The 21348-nt window shown below is 43.3% G+C and overlaps 7 non-coding genes and 3 pseudogenes across 7 annotated transcripts; all 10 read left to right on the forward strand.

Annotated features, from left to right (window-relative positions):
• The first annotated feature begins 966 nt into the window (after positions 1 to 966).
• LOC141183461 (U2 spliceosomal RNA) lies at positions 967 to 1174 on the forward strand (annotated as a pseudogene).
• Positions 1175 to 2289: 1115 nt separating this feature from the next.
• On the forward strand, positions 2290 to 2480 carry LOC141183673 (U2 spliceosomal RNA). The gene has a single exon (XR_012258503.1). It is a non-coding gene; the product is annotated as a U2 spliceosomal RNA (small nuclear RNA).
• A 1115-nt stretch (positions 2481 to 3595) lies between these two features.
• On the forward strand, positions 3596 to 3786 carry LOC141183811 (U2 spliceosomal RNA). Its single transcript, XR_012258628.1, has one exon. It is a non-coding gene; the product is annotated as a U2 spliceosomal RNA (small nuclear RNA).
• A 2435-nt stretch (positions 3787 to 6221) lies between these two features.
• On the forward strand, positions 6222 to 6412 carry LOC141183365 (U2 spliceosomal RNA). The gene has a single exon (XR_012258340.1). It is a non-coding gene; the product is annotated as a U2 spliceosomal RNA (small nuclear RNA).
• A 1115-nt stretch (positions 6413 to 7527) lies between these two features.
• Positions 7528 to 7718, forward strand: LOC141183221 (U2 spliceosomal RNA). The gene has a single exon (XR_012258219.1). It is a non-coding gene; the product is annotated as a U2 spliceosomal RNA (small nuclear RNA).
• A 6070-nt stretch (positions 7719 to 13788) lies between these two features.
• LOC141183463 (U2 spliceosomal RNA) lies at positions 13789 to 13996 on the forward strand (annotated as a pseudogene).
• A 1115-nt stretch (positions 13997 to 15111) lies between these two features.
• LOC141183812 (U2 spliceosomal RNA) lies at positions 15112 to 15302 on the forward strand. The gene has a single exon (XR_012258629.1). It is a non-coding gene; the product is annotated as a U2 spliceosomal RNA (small nuclear RNA).
• A 2437-nt stretch (positions 15303 to 17739) lies between these two features.
• Positions 17740 to 17929, forward strand: LOC141183386 (U2 spliceosomal RNA). The gene has a single exon (XR_012258355.1). It is a non-coding gene; the product is annotated as a U2 spliceosomal RNA (small nuclear RNA).
• Positions 17930 to 19044: 1115 nt separating this feature from the next.
• On the forward strand, positions 19045 to 19136 carry LOC141183535 (U2 spliceosomal RNA; annotated as a pseudogene).
• Positions 19137 to 19929: 793 nt separating this feature from the next.
• Positions 19930 to 20115, forward strand: LOC141183375 (U2 spliceosomal RNA). Its single transcript, XR_012258345.1, has one exon. It is a non-coding gene; the product is annotated as a U2 spliceosomal RNA (small nuclear RNA).
• Positions 20116 to 21348: the final 1233 nt, after the last annotated feature.

Consider the following 21348-nt stretch of genomic DNA (forward strand, 5'->3'; position numbering starts at 1 on the left):
ATGGTTATGTGTTCTGTGGAAAATGGGGGTTGTGATTTTCCTAACATTGATTTATTTTTAAGAATGCATTATTTTTTGAACATTTATAAATTATCCCAGTGCAATAACAGGACTGCGGACATGTGCAAATATTTAGCAGGACGGCTATTCCAGAAATGGAGCTGGTGTGAGAAGGATTTAAGAAAACCAGTTTCGTTTGTGATACCGTTTTTTTATGTGGTGCTTAGGTCCTTCTATGATCAAAATGGGATAAGCTCCATGGTTAGACCGGACAAAAAACTGATTGTCTCAGGTATTAAGAAGAAGGAGATGTTATGTGATGTGCCGTTTTGTAATAATGCACAGTCTGGACAGGTGTGGAAGCTTTTTTTCATGCGTGGAATCAGCAACAGACAGAAGGATGTAACCTGGATGGCGTTGCATGGATGCTTGCCAACAAGGGCTTTTTTGAATGACCGGGGGATAAAGGTTCAAGAACTATGTCCTAGGGAAGGTTGCAATAAGGTGGAAACAATACAGCATATTTTTTGGGACTGTTTTTTTGCTAAAAAAGTTTTTACCTTGTTGTCACGTATGTTTGTTGCTTTAGTTGGTTTTCATTGTTTCGATTTTGAAAGGATTTTAATAGGTCAAGATTTTAAGCACTCGCAAAGGAAGCGGGCAAGCTGGATTATTTTTGTCATATATAAAGAGGTTTTATGGGATGTTCGGAATTTGGTGATTTTTAAAAAGATTGTTTTTTCCCCCATGGAATGCAGAAAGATCTTTCTTGCTAGACTGTTTTATGCCTATTTATTGGACAAAAAGAAGTATGGTGAGACAGCAGCAGAAGCACTCTGGAACTTTTCACGTTGGACTTCTTACAGTAAGTAACAGTTAATTGCAGGGTTGTGTTTTTTTGGATTTTGTTTTTGTTTTTCCGAATGATGATTTGAGAACCCGTTATGTGAATATGCGCTATGATGCATAAATTAATGTGGGTCTTAATCTGAGGAGAAAAGAAAAAAAAAAAGAAAAAAAATCTGTTCTTATCAGTTTAATATCTGATACGTCCCCTATCTGGGGACCATATATTAAATGGATTTTTAGAACAGGGAGATGGAAAAAGAGCTTGCTCTGTCCACTCCACGCATTGACCTGGTATTGCAGTATCTCCAGGACCGGTGCACCCCTTCTTTAATGCAGTTTCTAAAATCAGAAAGAATTGAATTCAATGTTTTTTGTTCATTTTGCTTGTTTGTCGGATTTTGGGATGGACTCTTTGGCTTTGCTTTTCTTCTCCTCATTGGATTTTTCATGTTCAAAGTTGCAGAAGCCAGATTACAAGCTCATTTTGGTTCAACTTCAGCAACTGTGCATTGCATTGCCATGTAATGTGATGCAATGCTATCTTTCTAGCTCTCCCTTTTTACTTCCTTTTGGATAAACAGACATATTAGGCAAGCATTTTGGAGCTTTCACCTAAATAACTACAGGTGGTGAGATAAGCTGCACAATATAATTGACCTTTCAGTATATTGTTGCACACACACCATCTATTTAGCAAATGCCCTTGTTATCAACAGCAGCCTTTTAAACTCACCTGAGCTAACAGGTATGTGCGCTGGTTACTCTGCTGCGCTTAAAATTTCTTTTTTGGTTTGCTACAATGCCTTTTCTGAAACGTTGTCTCCTTCTGCTGGAACACTGACTTCTTTCATTTAATGCCTGCAGACTATAAAAGAGAACCCAACCCAAAAAGTTTGGTTGATTAGTCTGTGGCATTCTGTTAAACTGTTGCTTATGGCGGTCTCTGTGAGCTTCTCAGCGACATTCAGCCAGCCAGGTATCCTGCCTGCAGTAGATGGAATGTGGCAATGGAACGCTGGCTGCGCGTGTCATAATAGGCTCTGAGCCTTTATATACCTGTGCACAGCAGCAGCCACCTTCAGTCTGCTGCTGGACAGCCAGCAGCAGCAGCAGCAGGAGAGGTATGTAATCAGGAGCCCTCCTGCTAAGGGTAGACAGCTGCTCGTTCCACCCCACCCCCCGCCTTAATTGGTTCTCCTCCCTTCCAACGGTGTTGAGGCGGGTGGGAACAGCAGGGGGTGAAGGTGCTGTGTTTAAAGAGGTGGAGTTATGCAGATCTAAAACGCGTGGATTGCAGCAGCAGCAAGCCGAAAAGTGCAGGCATGTAAGGGATCTAGAGGTTGACAACATGTCTTCTTAACGGGAGTCCAGGAGCTCATCTCCACAAATGGACTTTTCAGGATCCTTGGGTGGCTCCGTAGTTTGAAACCAATTCTGGTTATCGCTTCTCGGCCTTTTGGCTAAGATCAAGTGTAGTATCTGTTCTTATCAGTTTAATATCTGATATGTCCCCTATCTGGGGACCATATATTAAATGGATTTTTAGAACAGGGAGATGGAAAAAGAGCTTGCTCTGTCCACTCCACGCATTGACCTGGTATTGCAGTATCTCCAGGACCGGTGCACCCCTTCTTTAATGCAGTTTCTAAAATCAGAAAGAATTGAATTCAATGTTTTTTGTTCATTTTGCTTGTTTGTCGGATTTTGGGATGGACTCTTTGGCTTTGCTTTTCTTCTCCTCATTGGATTTTTCATGTTCAAAGTTGCAGAAGCCAGATTACAAGCTCATTTTGGTTCAACTTCAGCAACTGTGCATTGCATTGCCATGTAATGTGATGCAATGCTATCTTTCTAGCTCTCCCTTTTTACTTCCTTTTGGATAAACAGACATATTAGGCAAGCATTTTGGAGCTTTCACCTAAATAACTACAGGTGGTGAGATAAGCTGCACAATATAATTGACCTTTCAGTATATTGTTGCACACACACCATCTATTTAGCAAATGCCCTTGTTATCAACAGCAGCCTTTTAAACTCACCTGAGCTAACAGGTATGTGCGCTGGTTACTCTGCTGCGCTTAAAATTTCTTTTTTGGTTTGCTACAATGCCTTTTCTGAAACGTTGTCTCCTTCTGCTGGAACACTGACTTCTTTCATTTAATGCCTGCAGACTATAAAAGAGAACCCAACCCAAAAAGTTTGGTTGATTAGTCTGTGGCATTCTGTTAAACTGTTGCTTATGGCGGTCTCTGTGAGCTTCTCAGCGACATTCAGCCAGCCAGGTATCCTGCCTGCAGTAGATGGAATGTGGCAATGGAACGCTGGCTGCGCGTGTCATAATAGGCTCTGAGCCTTTATATACCTGTGCACAGCAGCAGCCACCTTCAGTCTGCTGCTGGACAGCCAGCAGCAGCAGCAGCAGGAGAGGTATGTAATCAGGAGCCCTCCTGCTAAGGGTAGACAGCTGCTCGTTCCACCCCACCCCCCGCCTTAATTGGTTCTCCTCCCTTCCAACGGTGTTGAGGCGGGTGGGAACAGCAGGGGGTGAAGGTGCTGTGTTTAAAGAGGTGGAGTTATGCAGATCTAAAACGCGTGGATTGCAGCAGCAGCAAGCCGAAAAGTGCAGGCATGTAAGGGATCTAGAGGTTGACAACATGTCTTCTTAACGGGAGTCCAGGAGCTCATCTCCACAAATGGACTTTTCAGGATCCTTGGGTGGCTCCGTAGTTTGAAACCAATTCTGGTTATCGCTTCTCGGCCTTTTGGCTAAGATCAAGTGTAGTATCTGTTCTTATCAGTTTAATATCTGATACGTCCCCTATCTGGGGACCATATATTAAATGGATTTTTAGAACAGGGAGATGGAAAAAGAGCTTGCTCTGTCCACTCCACGCATTGACCTGGTATTGCAGTATCTCCAGGACCGGTGCACCCCTTCTTTAATGCAGTTTCTAAAATCAGAAAGAATTGAATTCAATGTTTTTTGTTCATTTTGCTTGTTTGTCGGATTTTGGGATGGACTCTTTGGCTTTGCTTTTCTTCTCCTCATTGGATTTTTCATGTTCAAAGTTGCAGAAGCCAGATTACAAGCTCATTTTGGTTCAACTTCAGCAACTGTGCATTGCATTGCCATGTAATGTGATGCAATGCTATCTTTCTAGCTCTCCCTTTTTACTTCCTTTTGGATAAACAGACATATTAGGCAAGCATTTTGGAGCTTTCACCTAAATAACTACAGGTGGTGAGATAAGCTGCACAATATAATTGACCTTTCAGTATATTGTTGCACACACACCATCTATTTAGCAAATGCCCTTGTTATCAACAGCAGCCTTTTAAACTCACCTGAGCTAACAGGTATGTGCGCTGGTTACTCTGCTGCGCTTAAAATTTCTTTTTTGGTTTGCTACAATGCCTTTTCTGAAACGTTGTCTCCTTCTGCTGGAACACTGACTTCTTTCATTTAATGCCTGCAGACTATAAAAGAGAACCCAACCCAAAAAGTTTGGTTGATTAGTCTGTGGCATTCTGTTAAACTGTTGCTTATGGCGGTCTCTGTGAGCTTCTCAGCGACATTCAGCCAGCCAGGTATCCTGCCTGCAGTAGATGGAATGTGGCAATGGAACGCTGGCTGCGCGTGTCATAATAGGCTCTGAGCCTTTATATACCTGTGCACAGCAGCAGCCACCTTCAGTCTGCTGCTGGACAGCCAGCAGCAGCAGCAGCAGGAGAGGTATGTAATCAGGAGCCCTCCTGCTAAGGGTAGACAGCTGCTCGTTCCACCCCACCCCCCGCCTTAATTGGTTCTCCTCCCTTCCAACGGTGTTGAGGCGGGTGGGAACAGCAGGGGGTGAAGGTGCTGTGTTTAAAGAGGTGGAGTTATGCAGATCTAAAACGCGTGGATTGCAGCAGCAGCAAGCCGAAAAGTGCAGGCATGTAAGGGATTTAGAGGTTGACAACATGTCTTCTTAACGGGAGTCCAGGAGCTCATCTCCACAAATGGACTTTTCAGGATCCTTGGGTGGCTCCGTAGTTTGAAACCAATTCTGGTTATCGCTTCTCGGCCTTTTGGCTAAGATGAAGTGCAGTGATCTAGCGGTTGCTGCCTTGGTCTTGACTGGGAGGTGCTTGGGGTACCCGGCTCCTTGGCCTGGGGGGATCGCTACACTCATCGGTGGAGCTAAACCCCCCTGCTGCTATTAGGGAGTCGGATTAGTCCCTGGGCAACGAGAGGCGATCACCTTGTCACCACACATAGCTGTGGGGGCAACTGTCGCCACACATAGCTGTGGTGGCAACATTTGGAGGATTAAAAGGAAAAACGGAAGGAAAACGGATTGTTGAGATGGAGTTTTGGAAAAAGAAGAGATGCTTACGTTTTTTTGTGAAACGGGAGACGGAAGAAACTTTTTTCGAAGAAAAATGGATTCTGGAAATTTTGAGGAAACATGAAGTTTTGGAGAAGGATATCTACTGTATGCAAGAAATAAAGCAAGGTAAAGTTTGTGATGTGACTCTAGTTTCTGAGGAAAAGTGCATTCATTTTTTCAAATGCTGGAGTGAAGAGGATTCTGGGAAAATTGGAGTAAGTGCATCATTCATGGGGAAACCGAAGAGTGTGATAATTTACATGGACAATCCGTTTGTGGAAATAGAGGAGATAATGGTTTTTTTGGAATCTAAATGTAAGATGGTAAAGTTTCAGAAATTATACAGGAACAAAGTTGGTATTTGGAACGGAAAGAGACGTTTTTTGGTGTGGACAACAGGAGAAGAAAATTTGCACAATGGGAGGATTATGGTAAACGGGAGTTCTGGGTATTGTTACATGGAAAGCAGCAAAGGAACTTTTGAAAAGAACTTTGGAGGACAAAAGGAAGATATTGGTGATAAAATGAAGAAGGAAGTTGATGCGATAATTATAGAGGAGAATAAGCAGGGAAAAGAAGTTGAAAGTTTAAAGGTGAAGAAAAAGGTAACGGTACAGGAAAATTGTGGATCAAGGAAAGTATCTGGTGAAAAGAAAGAAGTAAAAGAGGAAAAGGGTAAAGTTTTGGAGAAGGTGGTGACTTTCAGAGATGATGAGGAAGAGTATGATTGGGAACAGATGCGGTTAGAGCATGAGGAGGAAGAAAAGAAGTTAAGGGGTTTTGTTGGGAGGAAAGTAAAAGGGAAAAAGGGGATATTTAGTTTGGGAAACCGGGTGAAGTAATGTCAGTTGTGATTTGTTTGGAAACTGTTGAAACTGTAAAGGAATTGTTATGTTTAACTTTATATATATTAATTAAAATGAAAAAATATAAATATAATATCTAAACACGATGATGGAACTAAAATCTTGAGTTTAGTGATATATGATTTAAGATTATAAAACTTAATTTCTGAGTGTTTGGAAAAAAAAAAAAAAAAATCTGTTCTTATCAGTTTAATATCTGATACGTCCCCTATCTGGGGACCATATATTAAATGGATTTTTAGAACAGGGAGATGGAAAAAGAGCTTGCTCTGTCCACTCCACGCATTGACCTGGTATTGCAGTATCTCCAGGACCGGTGCACCCCTTCTTTAATGCAGTTTCTAAAATCAGAAAGAATTGAATTCAATGTTTTTTGTTCATTTTGCTTGTTTGTCGGATTTTGGGATGGACTCTTTGGCTTTGCTTTTCTTCTCCTCATTGGATTTTTCATGTTCAAAGTTGCAGAAGCCAGATTACAAGCTCATTTTGGTTCAACTTCAGCAACTGTGCATTGCATTGCCATGTAATGTGATGCAATGCTATCTTTCTAGCTCTCCCTTTTTACTTCCTTTTGGATAAACAGACATATTAGGCAAGCATTTTGGAGCTTTCACCTAAATAACTACAGGTGGTGAGATAAGCTGCACAATATAATTGACCTTTCAGTATATTGTTGCACACACACCATCTATTTAGCAAATGCCCTTGTTATCAACAGCAGCCTTTTAAACTCACCTGAGCTAACAGGTATGTGCGCTGGTTACTCTGCTGCGCTTAAAATTTCTTTTTTGGTTTGCTACAATGCCTTTTCTGAAACGTTGTCTCCTTCTGCTGGAACACTGACTTCTTTCATTTAATGCCTGCAGACTATAAAAGAGAACCCAACCCAAAAAGTTTGGTTGATTAGTCTGTGGCATTCTGTTAAACTGTTGCTTATGGCGGTCTCTGTGAGCTTCTCAGCGACATTCAGCCAGCCAGGTATCCTGCCTGCAGTAGATGGAATGTGGCAATGGAACGCTGGCTGCGCGTGTCATAATAGGCTCTGAGCCTTTATATACCTGTGCACAGCAGCAGCCACCTTCAGTCTGCTGCTGGACAGCCAGCAGCAGCAGCAGCAGGAGAGGTATGTAATCAGGAGCCCTCCTGCTAAGGGTAGACAGCTGCTCGTTCCACCCCACCCCCCGCCTTAATTGGTTCTCCTCCCTTCCAACGGTGTTGAGGCGGGTGGGAACAGCAGGGGGTGAAGGTGCTGTGTTTAAAGAGGTGGAGTTATGCAGATCTAAAACGCGTGGATTGCAGCAGCAGCAAGCCGAAAAGTGCAGGCATGTAAGGGATCTAGAGGTTGACAACATGTCTTCTTAACGGGAGTCCAGGAGCTCATCTCCACAAATGGACTTTTCAGGATCCTTGGGTGGCTCCGTAGTTTGAAACCAATTCTGGTTATCGCTTTTCGGCCTTTTGGCTAAGATCAAGTGTAGTATCTGTTCTTATCAGTTTAATATCTGATACGTCCCCTATCTGGGGACCATATATTAAATGGATTTTTAGAACAGGGAGATGGAAAAAGAGCTTGCTCTGTCCACTCCACGCATTGACCTGGTATTGCAGTATCTCCAGGACCGGTGCACCCCTTCTTTAATGCAGTTTCTAAAATCAGAAAGAATTGAATTCAATGTTTTTTGTTCATTTTGCTTGTTTGTCGGATTTTGGGATGGACTCTTTGGCTTTGCTTTTCTTCTCCTCATTGGATTTTTCATGTTCAAAGTTGCAGAAGCCAGATTACAAGCTCATTTTGGTTCAACTTCAGCAACTGTGCATTGCATTGCCATGTAATGTGATGCAATGCTATCTTTCTAGCTCTCCCTTTTTACTTCCTTTTGGATAAACAGACATATTAGGCAAGCATTTTGGAGCTTTCACCTAAATAACTACAGGTGGTGAGATAAGCTGCACAATATAATTGACCTTTCAGTATATTGTTGCACACACACCATCTATTTAGCAAATGCCCTTGTTATCAACAGCAGCCTTTTAAACTCACCTGAGCTAACAGGTATGTGCGCTGGTTACTCTGCTGCGCTTAAAATTTCTTTTTTGGTTTGCTACAATGCCTTTTCTGAAACGTTGTCTCCTTCTGCTGGAACACTGACTTCTTTCATTTAATGCCTGCAGACTATAAAAGAGAACCCAACCCAAAAAGTTTGGTTGATTAGTCTGTGGCATTCTGTTAAACTGTTGCTTATGGCGGTCTCTGTGAGCTTCTCAGCGACATTCAGCCAGCCAGGTATCCTGCCTGCAGTAGATGGAATGTGGCAATGGAACGCTGGCTGCGCGTGTCATAATAGGCTCTGAGCCTTTATATACCTGTGCACAGCAGCAGCCACCATCAGTCTGCTGCTGGACAGCCAGCAGCAGCAGCAGCAGGAGAGGTATGTAATCAGGAGCCCTCCTGCTAAGGGTAGACAGCTGCTCGTTCCACCCCACCCCCCGCCTTAATTGGTTCTCCTCCCTTCCAACGGTGTTGAGGCGGGTGGGAACAGCAGGGGGTGAAGGTGCTGTGTTTAAAGAGGTGGAGTTATGCAGATCTAAAACGCGTGGATTGCAGCAGCAGCAAGCCGAAAAGTGCAGGCATGTAAGGGATCTAGAGGTTGACAACATGTCTTCTTAACGGGAGTCCAGGAGCTCATCTCCACAAATGGACTTTTCAGGATCCTTGGGTGGCTCCGTAGTTTGAAACCAATTCTGTTTATCGCTTCTCGGCCTTTTGGCAAGATCAGTGGTGGTTTTCTGCTGCTGGTGTTGTTTGGAGGGCAGTTGTGACTGGGGTTCCCCCTTGTGGGGCCCTAGTGTGCGATTGAGCGGCGATTGTGTTTATCTGCTGTAAAAATGGTGGAGAAAACACGTGGATTAGAGGACTCGGTCCGTCTGAAGGTGGCTGCAGGTCATGAAGGAGAAATCGGTTTGGACCAAGTTTGCGTTGATGTCTTGAAGAACATTAATGGCTTGAAGGTAACGGATGTATTGGCACTGCAGGATTTTCAGAAACAAGGAATTTATGATATCACTTTTGTTTCTTTGAGTATTTGCCAGAGAGTCTACATGGAGTTGGTACGAATGAAGGAAGAAAAGGAATTGAAATGCCTAGAGTTTATTGCACTGGAACCTCTGTTCCAGCAGACATATAAGTATGTGGTTGTGCACATGTATAACCCTAAAGTTCCGGATGAGACTGTTTCCCATTTTTTAGCTCGGTATTGTAGTGAGGTTAAATTTTTGGGAAGAATGAAGAACAAATACAATTATCTAAATGGCAAGAGGAGATATGTTGTAAAACTGAGACCGGATGATAGAGCTATTGGGGGTGCCAAGAGCATTCCTGCACAATTTTCTATCGGAGGAGAAAGGGGATTTTGTTTTTATAATGGACAGATGGAATATTGTAGGAAGTGTCATGAGTTTGGACATGTTCAGAAAGATTGTCCAGTGCAAGGTGATGTTTGTAGAGGTTGTGGGAAATCTGGGCATGTTGCAAGTGGTTGCCCAATGAATAAGGTGTGTGATTTGTGTGGACATGCAGATCACCTTGCAAGGAAATGTAGATTGTGGGCTCAGATTTCTAGGTCACAGGTGGACGCTGAAGAGAGGCAGAAGAAGACTCGGCAGGAAAGTGGGGAGGAGGACGAAGGCTCAGACTTAGAGGGGAAAAGCCAAAAACAAGATGGTGGTAGGGGAAGAGACCATGCGGTGCCCAAGATGGAGGAAAAGGGGCGGAGCCAGAAGAAAGTTGGTTTGAGGGAGGGGCTGGAAGTAATAAACAAAGTAGCTGATGTGCATGGCCCGGGTGATGGGATGGATTTGTCTAATATGGCGGAGTCAGTGAATCCTGTTTTGGGAAGAGATGGGGGTGAGGAAATGGAGGTTTTGGAGGAGGAGGATTCTGATTCGGATGGAACTATAACCCCTCAGCAGCGTGATAGGGTTAACAGTGATTGGAGTGAAAATGAGGAGGAAGATGATGGCAAGGAGGAGAGTTATGCCTCCGTGATTAAAAGAAGTAAGGTGGAGGGGTGTTGGTCTGGGGGGCAGGAAGATCCAGTCTCCCTAAGACCAGGTTATTCTAACAGGGACTCGAGTTCTGAGTCGCCTGATATACGTAGAAAAGTGGGTGGCAGGAGTGGGTTTTCTCCTGGTTCATGATGGATCGGGTATGGTGGAGATTTTTTCCTGTTGTTATGATGGCGTTGTGTGTTGCTTCTCTGAATGTACGAGGGATTGGTTCTGCTTGTAGGAGAGCAGGGATACTGGAGTACATTGAGAGTGTGAATGCAGATATTGTCTGTCTGCAGGAATGTGTATTTAAATCTGCCCCGCATGAGAGTGAGTGGAATAAGGGGCAATCCTTTTGGTCCCCATGCTCAGAAAACAGGAATGAAGGGGTGGGCATTTTACTGTGTAATTCCAGTCTAAAGGTTTTAGAGTTTAAAGTAATCATACCTGGGAGATGTTTGTTTTTATTAGTGGATTTTTTAGGTCAGCGGGTACGGGTTTTTAATGTTTATGCCCCTGCTGATAAACAAGCAAGAGTTGGGTTTTTGGAGTCTCTAAAGTTGTTTTTACCAGGCAGAGACTTCACTATAGTGGCTGGAGATTTTAATTGTGTCAGATCCGCAAAAGATCGTAAGAGCTCTACAGAAGGTAGGACTGATGTTACGTCTAATATTTTAAATCAGATTGTGCAGGATTTACGCTACACGGATGCTGGTCTGATGGTTGGGCCAAGTGATAAGTTCACATACATATCAGATAGTGGACGTAGTGTTTCCCGAATTGACTATGTTTTTATGTCTGAAGGGATTAAGGTGGCCAAGTGCAACCACGTGATGACGACTTTTTCTGACCACAAGATGATAGTGGTAGATCTGTGTATAGCTGAGTCCCTGGCTTTTGGAAAGGGACTCTGGAAGCTGAACGTAAGCCTGCTGGAAGAGGAGAGTGTTAAGGTTGGTTTTAATAAAGTGTTTTTGTCTTGTGTGTCTGAACAGCACCTTTTTAAAGATTTGCTAGAGTGGTGGGACTGGGCTAAGGAGAAATTTGCATGTTATTTTAAAGGGGTGTGTTTTAGGAGAGCGAAAGCCAAAAGGGATCATGATGCTGCTGTTATTTCAAAATTGGAAGTACTCCATAAGTTTAAGAGAGCGGGGATGGAGGTGGATAAAGAGATTGCAGATTTGAAGGACGAACTGAAGAAGATACTTATTGAAAAAGGGAAGACTATTATGTTTAAGGCAAAAATAAAGCACATGGAGGAAAATGAGCAATGTTCGAGATACTTTTTTAAAAAATGTTTTAAACCTAAAGGGGTTTTTAAGTCTGTTTTTTCTCCTGCAGGGGAGGTATCTGGGGATGAGATGATTGGCAGTATTCTTTCCTTTTATGAAACACTCTTCTCTAACGATAGTAGAGCCAGTGATGCGGAAATTAATGATTATTGCAAAGTATTAACTAATAATATTCCTGAGGAGAAAATTGGGTTTTTAAGTGAGGAGGTTGGGAAAGATGAAATTAGACGGGCAGTGGATGGCTTGGCAAAAGGCAAGACGCCAGGCTGTGATGGTCTTCCTGCTGAATTTTATGTTGCATTTTGGGATATTATAGGTGTGGAGTTTTCCCGGGTGGTGCAATATGGTTTTACTCATGGGATTTTATCGGTTTCTATGCATAGGGGGATTGTTACGCTGATTCATAAGAAAGGGGACATGAGGGATATTAAAAATTGGAGGCCCATAACATTGTTAAACAGTGATTACAAAATTATTTCTAAAATTGTGGCTGGTAGACTGGCAGATGTGATAGGTGATATGGTGGGGGAGTATCAGGCATGTGCAGTGCCTGGTAGGAAAATTTCAGATAATTTGCTGCTTCTAAGAGACTTAATTTATCAGGCTAATTTGAATAAGAATGCTCTTTTGTTACAGTCGGTGGACCTGGAGAAAGCCTTTGATAAAATATCACATAGATTTTTGTTCTCTGCTTTAAGTCACCTTGGTGTTCCGGATAAATTATTGATGGTCATTAAGAGTTTTTATTGTGGGGTCAGTAGCCAGATTTTAGTTAATGGGCATGTGAGTTCCAGTTTTAATATTTTATCGGGAGTTAGGCAGGGTTGTCCCCTGTCACCAATTCTTTTTATCTGTGTGGTGGAGGCCCTTTTAAAAAGTGTGCAAGTTGATAAGTGTGTGGCTGGTGTTTTTATTCCTGGGGGATCCGGGGGTCCAGTGAAGTCTTTGAGTTATATGGATGATATTGTTTTTACTTGTGGTTCACAAGCGGATCTCAATAGAGTGAATTTGCACGTCAGGATTTTTTGTTGTGTGGCTGGTATGGCGGTGAATTGGGGGAAGTGCCAGCTTTGTAACTTTGGGAGGCAGGTTGAGGTTAACGTGGCAGGAGTGGAGAGTAGGGAGGAAATTGAGGTTCTTGGTGTCATCTTTGAGAAGGAACTGAAAGGGAAAAGCAGCCTGAAAATTCTAGAAGACAAAATGGATCAGAAGTTGAACTTTTGGAAACTAAGGAACCTGTCGCTGAGAGGGAAAGTGCTGGTAATCAAGTCTGTGATTCTCCCGCTTCTGCTGTACACTGCTTTGATTTTCCCACCTGCTGTGCTTTGGACAAAGAGAGTGACAAGGAAACTGTTTGTGTTTTTTTGGGGATCCAAAATGGAGAAACTAAGAAGAGGAATGGTTATGTGTTCTGTGGAAAATGGGGGTTGTGATTTTCCTAACATTGATTTATTTTTAAGAATGCATTATTTTTTGAACATTTATAAATTATCCCAGTGCAATAACAGGACTGCGGACATGTGCAAATATTTAGCAGGACGGCTATTCCAGAAATGGAGCTGGTGTGAGAAGGATTTAAGAAAACCAGTTTCGTTTGTGATACCGTTTTTTTATGTGGTGCTTAGGTCCTTCTATGATCAAAATGGGATAAGCTCCATGGTTAGACCGGACAAAAAACTGATTGTCTCAGGTATTAAGAAGAAGGAGATGTTATGTGATGTGCCGTTTTGTAATAATGCACAGTCTGGACAGGTGTGGAAGCTTTTTTTCATGCGTGGAATCAGCAACAGACAGAAGGATGTAACCTGGATGGCGTTGCATGGATGCTTGCCAACAAGGGCTTTTTTGAATGACCGGGGGATAAAGGTTCAAGAACTATGTCCTAGGGAAGGTTGCAATAAGGTGGAAACAATACAGCATATTTTTTGGGACTGTTTTTTTGCTAAAAAAGTTTTTACCTTGTTGTCACGTATGTTTGTTGCTTTAGTTGGTTTTCATTGTTTCGATTTTGAAAGGATTTTAATAGGTCAAGATTTTAAGCACTCGCAAAGGAAGCGGGCAAGCTGGATTATTTTTGTCATATATAAAGAGGTTTTATGGGATGTTCGGAATTTGGTGATTTTTAAAAAGATTGTTTTTTCCCCCATGGAATGCAGAAAGATCTTTCTTGCTAGACTGTTTTATGCCTATTTATTGGACAAAAAGAAGTATGGTGAGACAGCAGCAGAAGCACTCTGGAACTTTTCACGTTGGACTTCTTACAGTAAGTAACAGTTAATTGCAGGGTTGTGTTTTTTTGGATTTTGTTTTTGTTTTTCCGAATGATGATTTGAGAACCCGTTATGTGAATATGCGCTATGATGCATAAATTAATGTGGGTCTTAATCTGAGGAGAAAAGAAAAAAAAAAAGAAAAAAAATCTGTTCTTATCAGTTTAATATCTGATACGTCCCCTATCTGGGGACCATATATTAAATGGATTTTTAGAACAGGGAGATGGAAAAAGAGCTTGCTCTGTCCACTCCACGCATTGACCTGGTATTGCAGTATCTCCAGGACCGGTGCACCCCTTCTTTAATGCAGTTTCTAAAATCAGAAAGAATTGAATTCAATGTTTTTTGTTCATTTTGCTTGTTTGTCGGATTTTGGGATGGACTCTTTGGCTTTGCTTTTCTTCTCCTCATTGGATTTTTCATGTTCAAAGTTGCAGAAGCCAGATTACAAGCTCATTTTGGTTCAACTTCAGCAACTGTGCATTGCATTGCCATGTAATGTGATGCAATGCTATCTTTCTAGCTCTCCCTTTTTACTTCCTTTTGGATAAACAGACATATTAGGCAAGCATTTTGGAGCTTTCACCTAAATAACTACAGGTGGTGAGATAAGCTGCACAATATAATTGACCTTTCAGTATATTGTTGCACACACACCATCTATTTAGCAAATGCCCTTGTTATCAACAGCAGCCTTTTAAACTCACCTGAGCTAACAGGTATGTGCGCTGGTTACTCTGCTGCGCTTAAAATTTCTTTTTTGGTTTGCTACAATGCCTTTTCTGAAACGTTGTCTCCTTCTGCTGGAACACTGACTTCTTTCATTTAATGCCTGCAGACTATAAAAGAGAACCCAACCCAAAAAGTTTGGTTGATTAGTCTGTGGCATTCTGTTAAACTGTTGCTTATGGCGGTCTCTGTGAGCTTCTCAGCGACATTCAGCCAGCCAGGTATCCTGCCTGCAGTAGATGGAATGTGGCAATGGAACGCTGGCTGCGCGTGTCATAATAGGCTCTGAGCCTTTATATACCTGTGCACAGCAGCAGCCACCTTCAGTCTGCTGCTGGACAGCCAGCAGCAGCAGCAGCAGGAGAGGTATGTAATCAGGAGCCCTCCTGCTAAGGGTAGACAGCTGCTCGTTCCACCCCACCCCCCGCCTTAATTGGTTCTCCTCCCTTCCAACGGTGTTGAGGCGGGTGGGAACAGCAGGGGGTGAAGGTGCTGTGTTTAAAGAGGTGGAGTTATGCAGATCTAAAACGCGTGGATTTCAGCAGCAGCAAGCCGAAAAGTGCAGGCATGTAAGGGATCTAGAGGTTGACAACATGTCTTCTTAACGGGAGTCCAGGAGCTCATCTCCACAAATGGACTTTTCAGGATCCTTGGGTGGCTCCGTAGTTTGAAACCAATTCTGGTTATCGCTTCTCGGCCTTTTGGCTAAGATCAAGTGTAGTATCTGTTCTTATCAGTTTAATATCTGATACGTCCCCTATCTGGGGACCATATATTAAATGGATTTTTAGAACAGGGAGATGGAAAAAGAGCTTGCTCTGTCCACTCCACGCATTGACCTGGTATTGCAGTATCTCCAGGACCGGTGCACCCCTTCTTTAATGCAGTTTCTAAAATCAGAAAGAATTGAATTCAATGTTTTTTGTTCATTTTGCTTGTTTGTCGGATTTTGGGATGGACTCTTTGGCTTTGCTTTTCTTCTCCTCATTGGATTTTTCATGTTCAAAGTTGCAGAAGCCAGATTACAAGCTCATTTTGGTTCAACTTCAGCAACTGTGCATTGCATTGCCATGTAATGTGATGCAATGCTATCTTTCTAGCTCTCCCTTTTTACTTCCTTTTGGATAAACAGACATATTAGGCAAGCATTTTGGAGCTTTCACCTAAATAACTACAGGTGGTGAGATAAGCTGCACAATATAATTGACCTTTCAGTATATTGTTGCACACACACCATCTATTTAGCAAATGCCCTTGTTATCAACAGCAGCCTTTTAAACTCACCTGAGCTAACAGGTATGTGCGCTGGTTACTCTGCTGCGCTTAAAATTTCTTTTTTGGTTTGCTACAATGCCTTTTCTGAAACGTTGTCTCCTTCTGCTGGAACACTGACTTCTTTCATTTAATGCCTGCAGACTATAAAAGAGAACCCAACCCAAAAAGTTTGGTTGATTAGTCTGTGGCATTCTGTTAAACTGTTGCTTATGGCGGTCTCTGTGAGCTTCTCAGCGACATTCAGCCAGCCAGGTATCCTGCCTGCAGTAGATGGAATGTGGCAATGGAACGCTGGCTGCGCGTGTCATAATAGGCTCTGAGCCTTTATATACCTGTGCACAGCAGCAGCCACCTTCAGTCTGCTGCTGGACAGCCAGCAGCAGCAGCAGCAGGAGAGGTATGTAATCAGGAGCCCTCCTGCTAAGGGTAGACAGCTGCTCGTTCCACCCCACCCCCCGCCTTAATTGGTTCTCCTCCCTTCCAACGGTGTTGAGGCGGGTGGGAACAGCAGGGGGTGAAGGTGCTGTGTTTAAAGAGGTGGAGTTATGCAGATCTAAAACGCGTGGATTGCAGCAGCAGCAAGCCGAAAAGTGCAGGCATGTAAGGGATTTAGAGGTTGACAACATGTCTTCTTAACGGGAGTCCAGGAGCTCATCTCCACAAATGGACTTTTCAGGATCCTTGGGTGGCTCCGTAGTTTGAAACCAATTCTGGTTATCGCTTCTCGGCCTTTTGGCTAAGATGAAGTGCAGTGATCTAGCGGTTGCTGCCTTGGTCTTGACTGGGAGGTGCTTGGGGTACCCGGCTCCTTGGCCTGGGGGGATCGCTACACTCATCGGTGGAGCTAAACCCCCCTGCTGCTATTAGGGAGTCGGATTAGTCCCTGGGCAACGAGAGGCGATCACCTTGTCACCACACATAGCTGTGGGGGCAACTGTCGCCACACATAGCTGTGGTGGCAACATTTGGAGGATTAAAAGGAAAAACGGAAGGAAAACGGATTGTTGAGATGGAGTTTTGGAAAAAGAAGAGATGCTTACGTTTTTTTGTGAAACGGGAGACGGAAGAAACTTTTTTCGAAGAAAAATGGATTCTGGAAATTTTGAGGAAACATGAAGTTTTGGAGAAGGATATCTACTGTATGCAAGAAATAAAGCAAGGTAAAGTTTGTGATGTGACTCTAGTTTCTGAGGAAAAGTGCATTCATTTTTTCAAATGCTGGAGTGAAGAGGATTCTGGGAAAATTGGAGTAAGTGCATCATTCATGGGGAAACCGAAGAGTGTGATAATTTACATGGACAATCCGTTTGTGGAAATAGAGGAGATAATGGTTTTTTTGGAATCTAAATGTAAGATGGTAAAGTTTCAGAAATTATACAGGAACAAAGTTGGTATTTGGAACGGAAAGAGACGTTTTTTGGTGTGGACAACAGGAGAAGAAAATTTGCACAATGGGAGGATTATGGTAAACGGGAGTTCTGGGTATTGTTACATGGAAAGCAGCAAAGGAACTTTTGAAAAGAACTTTGGAGGACAAAAGGAAGATATTGGTGATAAAATGAAGAAGGAAGTTGATGCGATAATTATAGAGGAGAATAAGCAGGGAAAAGAAGTTGAAAGTTTAAAGGTGAAGAAAAAGGTAACGGTACAGGAAAATTGTGGATCAAGGAAAGTATCTGGTGAAAAGAAAGAAGTAAAAGAGGAAAAGGGTAAAGTTTTGGAGAAGGTGGTGACTTTCAGAGATGATGAGGAAGAGTATGATTGGGAACAGATGCGGTTAGAGCATGAGGAGGAAGAAAAGAAGTTAAGGGGTTTTGTTGGGAGGAAAGTAAAAGGGAAAAAGGGGATATTTAGTTTGGGAAACCGGGTGAAGTAATGTCAGTTGTGATTTGTTTGGAAACTGTTGAAACTGTAAAGGAATTGTTATGTTTAACTTTATATATATTAATTAAAATGAAAAAATATAAATATAATATCTAAACACGATGATGGAACTAAAATCTTGAGTTTAGTGATATATGATTTAAGATTATAAAACTTAATTTCTGAGTGTTTGGAAAAAAAAAAAAAAAAAATCTGTTCTTATCAGTTTAATATCTGATACGTCCCCTATCTGGGGACCATATATTAAATGGATTTTTAGAACAGGGAGATGGAAAAAGAGCTTGCTCTGTCCACTCCACGCATTGACCTGGTATTGCAGTATCTCCAGGACCGGTGCACCCCTTCTTTAATGCAGTTTCTAAAATCAGAAAGAATTGAATTCAATGTTTTTTGTTCATTTTGCTTGTTTGTCGGATTTTGGGATGGACTCTTTGGCTTTGCTTTTCTTCTCCTCATTGGATTTTTCATGTTCAAAGTTGCAGAAGCCAGATTACAAGCTCATTTTGGTTCAACTTCAGCAACTGTGCATTGCATTGCCATGTAATGTGATGCAATGCTATCTTTCTAGCTCTCCCTTTTTACTTCCTTTTGGATAAACAGACATATTAGGCAAGCATTTTGGAGCTTTCACCTAAATAACTACAGGTGGTGAGATAAGCTGCACAATATAATTGACCTTTCAGTATATTGTTGCACACACACCATCTATTTAGCAAATGCCCTTGTTATCAACAGCAGCCTTTTAAACTCACCTGAGCTAACAGGTATGTGCGCTGGTTACTCTGCTGCGCTTAAAATTTCTTTTTTGGTTTGCTACAATGCCTTTTCTGAAACGTTGTCTCCTTCTGCTGGAACACTGACTTCTTTCATTTAATGCCTGCAGACTATAAAAGAGAACCCAACCCAAAAAGTTTGGTTGATTAGTCTGTGGCATTCTGTTAAACTGTTGCTTATGGCGGTCTCTGTGAGCTTCTCAGCGACATTCAGCCAGCCAGGTATCCTGCCTGCAGTAGATGGAATGTGGCAATGGAACGCTGGCTGCGCGTGTCATAATAGGCTCTGAGCCTTTATATACCTGTGCACAGCAGCAGCCACCTTCAGTCTGCTGCTGGACAGCCAGCAGCAGCAGCAGCAGGAGAGGTATGTAATCAGGAGCCCTCCTGCTAAGGGTAGACAGCTGCTCGTTCCACCCCACCCCCCGCCTTAATTGGTTCTCCTCCCTTCCAACGGTGTTGAGGCGGGTGGGAACAGCAGGGGGTGAAGGTGCTGTGTTTAAAGAGGTGGAGTTATGCAGATCTAAAACGCGTGGATTGCAGCAGCAGCAAGCCGAAAAGTGCAGGCATGTAAGGGATCTAGAGGTTGACAACATGTCTTCTTAACGGGAGTCCAGGAGCTCATCTCCACAAATGGACTTTTCAGGATCCTTGGGTGGCTCCGTAGTTTGAAACCAATTCTGGTTATCGCTTCTCGGCCTTTTGGCTAAGATCAAGTGTAGTATCTTTCGAAAAGGCGGTTTTGGATGTTTGCCGCCCTAGTAGATTGATACATTATGCACACTGGGGTTTAGGCGCTTGTTAGTACGCCAGGTGGCTAATATAGTCATCTGGTGGAAAGCATGGCCCCCCAGGATCGACGCCATTGGGCCGGGGAAGATCGAAAGCCCGAAGTGTGAAGTGCCCCAGGAGTGGTGACCCTGGGGTGCCTTAACTCACTGGGATTGGGAACCCCACTTGAGTTTATGGCACATTTGCACTAGCACTTCAATATTTCTTTCTTCACACACACCCTTATTCCGGGCCTTCTGGCCTTAGGATGGGGAATTTTTCAATTCCCGGTCGAAGGTCCGGGCAGTATTATACTGTGAAACCTTCACTATTTATTTAATTTTTTTTGTCACTGTGTGTCCACTTTTTCACGTGTGTCCACGTCCTTACTAGGATTTTGTCGGGATGCGGTTCCCTTACGGGTTCAACTCTTGGCAGGTCTAGGGGGGGAGTGTGTGGCCATCAGGTTCCGCTCCCCCCTGAACCCCCCTGGCTCTCCTCTTTCGGGAGGAGAGCGTTGTTGGCTCCCCTCTTCCGGGAGGGGAGCACAGTCTTTGGCTCCCAGTGCCTTGCTCGGGTGAGAACTCGGGCAGGTATTGAGGGTAAGATTGGGTCGCCTCTGGCTCCGGCTGGAGGTGGCTATTTGTCCCTGTGCCTCGCTGTGGCCTTCTGGCTCGGAGGGACGGGGAATGGTTTGGGGGACCCTTCTCCTTTTGGAGAGGGTTTCAAGAAGACCAGCATCCTAGTGCACTTTTTTTTGTGGCACTTGTCACTTTTTTAAGCGCACTCGGGTTTTGTACACGAATTCGGGCTTTCGATAAAAAAAAAAAAAATCTGTTCTTATCAGTTTAATATCTGATACGTCCCCTATCTGGGGACCATATATTAAATGGATTTTTAGAACAGGGAGATGGAAAAAGAGCTTGCTCTGTCCACTCCACGCATTGACCTGGTATTGCAGTATCTCCAGGACCGGTGCACCCCTTCTTTAATGCAGTTTCTAAAATCAGAAAGAATTGAATTCAATGTTTTTTGTTCATTTTGCTTGTTTGTCGGATTTTGGGATGGACTCTTTGGCTTTGCTTTTCTTCTCCTCATTGGATTTTTCATGTTCAAAGTTGCAGAAGCCAGATTACAAGCTCATTTTGGTTCAACTTCAGCAACTGTGCATTGCATTGCCATGTAATGTGATGCAATGCTATCTTTCTAGCTCTCCCTTTTTACTTCCTTTTGGATAAACAGACATATTAGGCAAGCATTTTGGAGCTTTCACCTAAATAACTACAGGTGGTGAGATAAGCTGCACAATATAATTGACCTTTCAGTATATTGTTGCACACACACCATCTATTTAGCAAATGCCCTTGTTATCAACAGCAGCCTTTTAAACTCACCTGAGCTAACAGGTATGTGCGCTGGTTACTCTGCTGCGCTTAAAATTTCTTTTTTGGTTTGCTACAATGCCTTTTCTGAAACGTTGTCTCCTTCTGCTGGAACACTGACTTCTTTCATTTAATGCCTGCAGACTATAAAAGAGAACCCAACCCAAAAAGTTTGGTTGATTAGTCTGTGGCATTCTGTTAAACTGTTGCTTATGGCGGTCTCTGTGAGCTTCTCAGCGACATTCAGCCAGCCAGGTATCCTGCCTGCAGTAGATGGAATGTGGCAATGGAACGCTGGCTGCGCGTGTCATAATAGGCTCTGAGCCTTTATATACCTGTGCACAGCAGCAGCCACCTTCAGTCTGCTGCTGGACAGCCAGCAGCAGCAGCAGCAGGAGAGGTATGTAATCAGGAGCCCTCCTGCTAAGGGTAGACAGCTGCTCGTTCCACCCCACCCCCCGCCTTAATTGGTTCTCCTCCCTTCCAACGGTGTTGAGGCGGGTGGGAACAGCAGGGGGTGAAGGTGCTGTGTTTAAAGAGGTGGAGTTATGCAGATCTAAAACGCGTGGATTGCAGCAGCAGCAAGCCGAAAAGTGCAGGCATGTAAGGGATCTAGAGGTTGACAACATGTCTTCTTAACGGGAGTCCAGGAGCTCATCTCCACAAATGGACTTTTCAGGATCCTTGGGTGGCTCCGTAGTTTGAAACCAATTCTGGTTATCGCTTCTCGGCCTTTTGGCTAAGATCAAGTGCAGTGATCTAGCGGTTTCTGCCTTGGTCTTGGCTGGGAGACGCTTGGGGTACCCGGCTCCTTGGCCTGGGGGGATCGCTACACTT

This window comes from Phyllobates terribilis, unplaced genomic scaffold (assembly GCF_046119375.1).
Source record: "Phyllobates terribilis strain yellow unplaced genomic scaffold, ASM4611937v1 Scaffold_38__1_contigs__length_12584779, whole genome shotgun sequence".
In the NCBI taxonomy this organism is placed as follows: Eukaryota; Metazoa; Chordata; class Amphibia; order Anura; family Dendrobatidae; genus Phyllobates; species Phyllobates terribilis.